The following is an 8507-nucleotide window of genomic DNA, read 5'->3' as shown; positions in this document are numbered from 1 at the left end:
CCTCTACATTGAATTGTATGAGCTATGCACCACCCAACAAGGTTATGTACCACCCGGCCACAATTTCAAAGATGTTGTATATGAAAGTACACATGAAGGACAAGTTGCTTTACTAATGGTGCAATTACCTCTATATCATGTAACCACTTTTTGGCTCCAACTCAGTAGAGAGACCACTACAGCCCCTCCTCCCCCCACCCACTCATTGATGCAACCCAGTGGCAACGTTGGCTGCATGGTAGAGTGGCTCAAGGTGAGGATCACACTCGGATCGGGTGCGGCCTCTTTCAGGTCTGGTTGGTTTAATCCTCTGGAGGCGTGGATTGACCCTGGATTGTGTCTGATCATGGTTTTCCAGTCCGGTTAGGTAAATTATCCAGCCCAGAAAAGTTGCGGTCAGCTCATTCCACCCACCTTCCATTGACTTGGTCCAGAAAAGAATTTTATCCCCACCCAACCTATGGAAACATTTCTACAACAAATCACGGAAAAAGCATGCGAAGAAGAGTACGACAATTGACATAAGGGCATGTACAACGGAGCCGCTTATGGATGGGTGTCAGGATTTTATTCCAGATCAATCAGCGGTTGTATCTAACGATCCCAGTCCCCAAACGCTTAATTATAGGAGTCGACGCAAAGAGCTGCATCGGGCGTTTCATCTGGTTTGGTTTAAGGCATAAAAATCGGATACGTACAGTAAGGGAAACAAGGGGAGGTCCTATATGCCGGTTTTAGCGGTGCCTACGATCAACGCTGCGTACCCTCGGTGGTTAATGGGCTCGGCCCATGCAGGTGCCGTTAACTGTTTCGTACACCTGATCCGAAGAACACGACATCGGTTGTACAGGTTTCGCACACCTGACCGGAAGACCGCGTTATCAATCGTATTCGCTCACTTTGCTTACTGTTTCTTTGAACTGATCGATGGCAACAGTTCTTGTACAGTTTGTTTGGCTGTTTTACCTTTTTTCTTTGAGAAGTAGCACCACACATTAATTAGATTGAAAACTAAGTCATACGTGAAAGTAAGTGAAAACTTATTGAAAAAAATGTTTCCAACTCACGAACATAATTTATTTAAACACATGAACAATTTGTTAAACCCCGTGAACATATTTTGAAACATCTGAATATTTTTTAAACCTCGTGAACATAATTTTTTTTTTTTTTTTTGCAAATCGTGAACATATTTTCACATCTGTGTATATTTGTGTATATTAAGAGGTACACACTAAGTTTTATTTTTCTGTTTGCGGGCGTTCTTTTCCAACCTTTGAGAAAAGCTTTAACACATTTTTTATATTATTTTTTATAAATATAGAAATTTATATCTAACCTTTATAAATTATTATATTAATTAGAAATTAAAATGAATATTATTGAGCCAAAATAATGTTCACATTGATTACTTTTTGTTGAACACTTGGCCAAAATTAAAAATATACACGGCCATGTATAAAACGGCGTGAACAACTTTTAAAACCTGTGTGAACATTTCTTATAACTACATGAACAAAATTTAAATTTGAAAAGAAGCATTCTTTGAACACCGTGAACAAATTATTTTAGTGGAAGATGAACAATATTTTAGAAAAACCTTGAACATTTTTGAAACCTCGAGAACATTTTCTCGAAACGGAGAACATTTTTTGAAACCCAAAGAACATTTTTTTTGTAATCCTCTAAAAGATTTTCGTGGATGATAAACAATTTTCTGAAAAACCATGAACATTTTTTATAATCAATTCAAAAAAATTTTGGACCATGAACATTTTTTAGAAAATCCGTGAAATTTTTTAAACCCCAGAACATTTTCACGAACTGGTAAACATTTTTTTAATCCACTAAAAATACTTTCATGGACGATGAACATTTTTTCAAAAAACCTTGAATCGTTATAGAAACTCCAAGAAATGTTCTCGAACCGTCGAGCAATTTTTGTAATCCTCTGAAAACATTTTTTCTTTGACCATGAACAATTTCTAGAAAATCCTTGAACATTTTTTGAAACCCCAAGAATATTTTCTCGAACAGGTGAATGTATCTTTGAAATCCTCTGGGAATTTAAAATTCCTAGACGATGAACAATTTTGGAAAAACCTTGAACATTTTGTAAACCATGATAACATTTTCTCTTGAAGCCATCATCGCCATCTCGTTGTGGTCACCGGAGCAGGGCCTGGCCGTAGAGAATAGCAGTAGCCGGGCCGGGGGTCGCAGCACCTCAGCCGCGCGGGAGGGAACTACCTCCACCGCCTTCGCGGCAGCCGACCGGACATGGCAGCGAGGCCAAACCAGGCCCAGGTGGCCCGACCGGGCCCAAATAGGCCCGTAAAGTCCCCACCGGCAAGCTGCAGCAGGATGGCCGGAGCACCGCCGACACCCAGCCACCGCCACCGCGTCTTCTCCGCCTGCAGGGAGCTCCGCCGGCGAGCCAAACGCGGCAGCCCGCCCAGCCCCTCCGGGCCCCGCCTGGGCCTAGATCTGGGCCTAGCAGGCCCTGCATCCCGGTCGCCGGCCTCGCTCCGCCACCAAGGGTCGCGCCGCCGCTCCTCCTCCCACCTGACGCACGGAAACCACACCGCCGCGCTGGACCATCGCCCGCCGAAGAACACCGCCGCCAGCCCGAGTTCCCCGCACCCCTGCTGCGCCGCGGGTAGAGACACCCCGCCACCGCCGGCACCGCACAGGCAAGGCCCGGTGGCTCAGGGCGGCGGCGGCGGCAGGGGAGAGCCCGAGAGAGAGCTAGAGGAGGCCGGAGAGAGGGCGCGGCCCGGCCGCCGCGGGGGGCGGCGCGGGTCGCGAGTCGCGAGAGGAAAGGGGAAAGGGGAAAAAGCGGAGGAGTCCGACCTAGTCAAGAGGCACTGCATCTGGGGAGGCGCAAGGAACAGTGTGTTGCATGGTTAACAATTTTACATCCATAACTCGCATATGGATGGCCTATCTTTTCTACATGTGTTATGTTCGCATGTGGAACATGTGCGACGTGAAGGGAGCTAAAAGAGCTGTGGCAACGCACGATCATATTTAGCTGGTGATTACTCACGTGTTTAAAGCTGACACATCCATCACAAGAATGACAATTACTATTTGTCATGAATTTAGAAAACTAACACCCAGCTTCTTTCAGTCCATATCGTAACCAATGTCAGGACAATGTCAGGACGAGACTCTACACATTGGATTTGCCGGAATTTACAAACGGTTGGTGATTTGCAAGGTGACCTCTATGGATTAGCATTTGACCGCATTGATTTTTTTCTTAAATAAAATGCTTAGTTCTGGCCGTCAAATTTGCACACAAAGTTCAATACTTAAGAAAATAACGGGGAGTAGTACATTCTTGTTTGCAAGGGAGACGACAAATGACATATCCATCACAAGAATGACATCTTCTTGTGCATTGTTCAATCTTGTCAAGTGTAAATATATTTCTTTGCAAAGTTTCGCGACAAATTCTGCTCACTTTCCAATGTATAGCTTAGAGCATCAAGAATATAATACTCTCTCCGATCCATAGTAAGTATCGGGGTTTTAGCTCAACTTTGAACATTTGAGTTAAACCTCGACACTTATTATGGATTGGAGAGAGTACAAAATTAGACACCGAAAACATATCCACCTAATTCAATAACTGTCTGTGACAAGATACAAGGAGGATTAATGAGCAGATAGGCATCTCTGCCATTTCTTAAATTTTTTATTTCAGTTTGGCACCAATTCTCCAGGAAACACCACGCTATTTTCATCTATGCATATCAATTGGCTCTAAATAAGAGCTGCACATGAATCAGTTTGAGCTGCCAGACAAGGTACAATCATACCCTGCAACAGCCTCTTCTCCGCAGCTCAAGAAATCACCATGAGCTGAGAGGCCTACTGCGCTGGCCAGCCACATTATTTGGTGCAGCGCCTCTATCTCTGTGGTCTCCATGCCGAGATCGAGTACAGACGCGTCGCACCCCAGCACAGCAGAATGTGGCCATTTTCTTCTACGCTGCGGCATTCTTTATAGCTGACCAGCCTCTCTTTCCCCTCCCTAATGGCTTCAAAGCTGAGCGGCACACGGTCAAACTGGCATCGCTGCATGTGCATTTCCCACTGGCTTAGTCTCTCATGCCGCTCGTGCCGCTGCACCCCCTCGCACACCAGTATATTCTTGATCTCCTCCGCAAGGAGCATCTTCTCCACGCGTGCCCTCTGCTGGTTGGTGGCAGCTACTGCACGGAGGCTGTCAAAGAGGGCGGCATAGTAGGGAATCGTCTCGGCGAACCGGTCACGGAAGAGCGGGGCGTTGTGGTCTGCTTCTTGCTCCATCATGACCAAGATTTTCGGTCTAAGCATTCGGACAGCGGAGAGGAAGCTCACCAGCAAGTTTGGTATCTGACGTTGAGGGGACGGTGTCTGTGGATAACTCAGTGTGGATGCTGGGCTGTACATTGAGCTGGCCATTTGCTTAAGCTGAGCTATGTTTGCCATTTGTTGAAGCTGAGCAATGCCATCAAGGCTCACGCTGTCGTCGACTGTGAGGAGGCGATGCATCTTTAGAGCGCAGCTGATCACGACCGCCTCGCCGAAGTTTATCTTGAGGATCTCACGGAGATTGCTGAAGTCCAGTGTCTCGAGTCTGCCAATCACCTTGTCAAAATGGAACGATGGCATGAGGGTAGCAGCTTGCTTAGATAGCACAGCCTGCATATTGTCCAGGAACTCACTGTCTTCATGGACAACAGTGAGGCGTAGCTCGGGTGGCCCCCCAGGGCGGTCATGGAAGTCATGAAGAATCTTGAGCCACTGCCATCGGTGGGTGGTTGAGCAGGACAAGTCAATAATGCGAACAACCTGCAGCATTACGATCATTAAAATGCAGAAGTTCACAAGCATGCAAGATACATACAGAGTGCTGGTAAGAGTATCGCGGAAATATAAACAGCACACAAGCCATGGGGAGGAAACTCAAATTCCCCGTGCATACATTAGCTGAGCTTGCTGATCGAGCCAATATTGCTTATAAGAGAGTAAGAGACTCAAGCTGAATGCAGATCCCTCTTACTCTCCATGAAATATTTTATTTTCAATATATGTATCCATAATTTGAGAAATTACTTAGGAATTCCATATTGTGCTATCGATGTGTAGTGGCTATACTTACATAAATATGACCCAGTTGTAACATTAGACACACAACAAATATCCTTAATCGGATAAAAGAGGACACATCAAAACACAATCTCCTTGTTAATCGAGGTAAACACCATTTGACTTTTGACAGTTTATTTTGCTGAATCTGATTGTAGCGTGTAGAATTTTTACAGTTTTTTTAGATCTGATTGTAGTGATGTAGATGGATCAAATGTAACTAGAGGTTATATGTAAACAAGTACATCCTACACGTGTTAGAATTTGTGCAACCAGTACAACTCTATATTCAAAATAAATGCATGTGTTGGACTAGAGCACCTAACCACACAATAGCGCAGGACTTAAACTAGCTGTAATAGAAAAGCACTAGCTAATTCGTCAGCAATTTTAGAACTTATCAGATCGCACAGAAACAATAGTAAATGACATTTCACACCCAACTGCCCTCCCTGCAATTATCGATGTAAGAATCTTTCTACAAATATTACCATCTCAGAAAAAACTAACATGCTAATAAGCACCACACCTATGTGGGATTTGCTTTTCATACTGCCTTTCAAATGCCTATATGTCTTGATAAGAAGGAAAGTTCTGACTACAAAAATTGTTTTAGACTGAACTTATTAGATATCAACCCTGTTAACAATAGCACTCCAATGAACAAATACAAATATTGACGATTCAGGATCAAATTAACATATTAGTGAACTCTTCAATAAATAGTACTCCAACCTAGATAGATTATCCTAGATGAAAAATATTGAACCTGTTACAAATGTCATGCTATAAGAAAAAGGACAACCATCCCACTTGTTCTAGCACCAACCTAGATAGATTAAACATGCCATTTTACGAAAAAATCCACATTAAGTCAGCAATTAATAAAGGTTTGATGGACAAATAAAGAGAGCTGTTAATATAATTTAGCAGTAAAGCAAAATCGTATGAGAAAAATTAAAGTAGATGTGAACCTTTTCATCCTGGACTTGTTCCAGGATAGCCCGGTTAATAGTGACAAAACCGGTGCTCAGGAAGGGGCTGATGTTGGCGAAGTTGTCGCAGGCAGCTCGGAGGCAGCACTGCTCGAGGTAAAGAGATGGATCGATGAGAGCAGCAGAAAACCCCTGGATGGGGCATAGGAGGCGGCGGGCTAAGCTGTCAGCAACGATCATGGACAGACGCTGCAGTGGACCATCGACTACAGAGGCAAGCGTTCTGATCTTCCTAAGGCTGTGGTCAGTCTTCTCAAAAGATCCTTCGATTACATGTGCTGCACACTCATGCAAGACTGGGCCGAGTTGGGCCAAGTCATCCACCGTGCCATTATCCTGAGCACATGCCCTGTGCATGGTTTTCTACCCTCGACAAGGATTGGTGTGTTCATGCAGGATGTAGGAACTAGTGCTTAATGGGGTGTCTTAGCTGGATCAGCTTCTATGGTGTTTGCCACTGCTACATTTATAGGATTGAGTGTCTAAACCATGATTGTACTGACAGGAACAAGGTAAGAAGTTTATAGGATGACTTTGGAAGGATCCGGGTGAGTGCAAAGTTTGGCATATTGACATAACCAAGGAGTACTATTGGAATTTTCGCTGGTTCCTATGATTTCTTCATATCCACTGGGCAGAAATAGACAAGTGTTGCAGTCAACCTCATCAGACCATAGAAGACCACTATTTGAACGTTAAAGCAAGCTTCTATCACTGATGACTTGCATATCGACAGGTATTTCTTGATTCTGAGCTAACAAGTACTAGGAGTTGCGATATACTGGAATCATTGGAAAATATGCGTCGTGCATGTACAAGTTAGTGGCAAAACTGATGCAGTACATGTTGTTATCATCTTTGGAATTTTGTTGCAGTCGTCGTCTGTATTTTTAGTAGTTGCTAAGCAACATGCTTTGGTTGGACGCATGTTTGGCAAGCCTGCAGAGCTGAACCATGACGGGCAGACCCAAAATAATCGGTAGCAACACCGGTGAGCACCTCAGTACAGGACGTTGCTATATTTAAGGTAGAAGATGCATTTTTCCTAGTGATCTACACGGCAGGGGCCTATGCGGCCGCCTAATCAGCAACTGGAGCTGGTCTGCTGCGCGACTAACCTGTCCTACCATGGCATTACTCAACTGAATAACTGGACATGGACAAACACTTATGTGGTAATCCACGGAGCACTATCAATTAGCAATTTTACAGCCTCACATCATTACAGTATGCAAACCCAAAACCGCAGCAGTGTAATTACCTGAGCAAGCCGTGATTAGCACCGGGAGAGCGGCGGTCCGCCTGGAGAGGGACATGGCAGCACCGGCTCGAGGGGGATACGGGGACAGTGGCGTAGCCGTGAGGAATCCGAGGCACGCGGGCTCGGTAGAGACGCAAGGTCTAGCCGGTGGATGCCTCCAGGCGGCGGACGCGCCATGGAGACCGCACGGACTGCGCCTAAGAGCAGGACTTGGTGCGCCTAGGAGAAGAGAGGCAGCCCTCCGTAGACACTAGAAGCCGAGTGGCACAAAGCTGCTCCGTCTTCGTGGCGGCGCGATGGGTCCCGAGACCGGAGGGTTTCACCGGCGACGTCGACGGCGATGGACTGACGGAGCAGGGCAGGGCTTAGTCTGGACCGCGTCGTGTTTGGGCCTTTTGGGCCGCGTGCTCGCGACCTGGTAGGCTTTCTGTCCGCCGGGCCTCGAATCGATATGAGAGGAAGCCTAAAAGGCCCTAAAAAGAAATATGGTAGCACTCGGAGTCTGTAAAATTCAACCCTAAAAAAAAACATTGCAAAGTGGAAAGGACCAGTCCGAGACGGAACACAAAACAAGTTCTCGCCCGGATCGCTTGACTGCCTCTACAAATGCAGCCGGGCTGGAGCCACCCCCGCCGGTGTACTTACTGTTCACGTCTCGTTCGTTGTCTCGATCCGGAGGCTAGCTAGCTTCACCTACGCGTGCGCGCGCGCGACATGGACGGCTCGGCCGGCCAGGACAACGACGCGGCGGCCGGCGAAGAGCCACACCCTCCCTCGGGCTCGGGGCATGTATTGCTCGACGCACTCAGGGGCCTCATGGCGGCTTTGGGTGATGACGCTTTCATGGATGCTCGAGACGATGCCGACGACTTAGAAGCAGGCATACTAAGGTTCAGAGGCCACAATAACCGGGGCTTCGACGCCGTCCCGGCGTCCGGCGAGGCGACGCCTAGATGGGCGGTGCTTCCAAGCGGGCTGGATGTCTCCGGCGGCCAAAGCAACGACGCGGAAGCCGGCCAACAGCCGCAACCTATCCCGGCGTCCTCGTCGGATGAACGTGGATCCATCCATAGCGTCGTCATCGTGGTGCCCTCGGATGGGAGCCTACA

The 8507-nt window shown here is 46.6% G+C and overlaps 1 pseudogene; it reads right to left on the bottom strand.

Annotated features, from left to right (window-relative positions):
• Positions 1–3860: 3860 nt before the first annotated feature.
• LOC124696299 lies at positions 3861–6494 on the bottom strand (annotated as a pseudogene).
• Positions 6495–8507: the final 2013 nt, after the last annotated feature.

Source organism: Lolium rigidum, chromosome 3, assembly GCF_022539505.1.
Source record: "Lolium rigidum isolate FL_2022 chromosome 3, APGP_CSIRO_Lrig_0.1, whole genome shotgun sequence".
Classification (NCBI taxonomy): Eukaryota; Viridiplantae; Streptophyta; class Magnoliopsida; order Poales; family Poaceae; genus Lolium; species Lolium rigidum.
The sequence above is the reverse complement of the archived record's forward strand: the minus strand, read 5'-3'. Positions and strand labels throughout refer to the sequence as shown.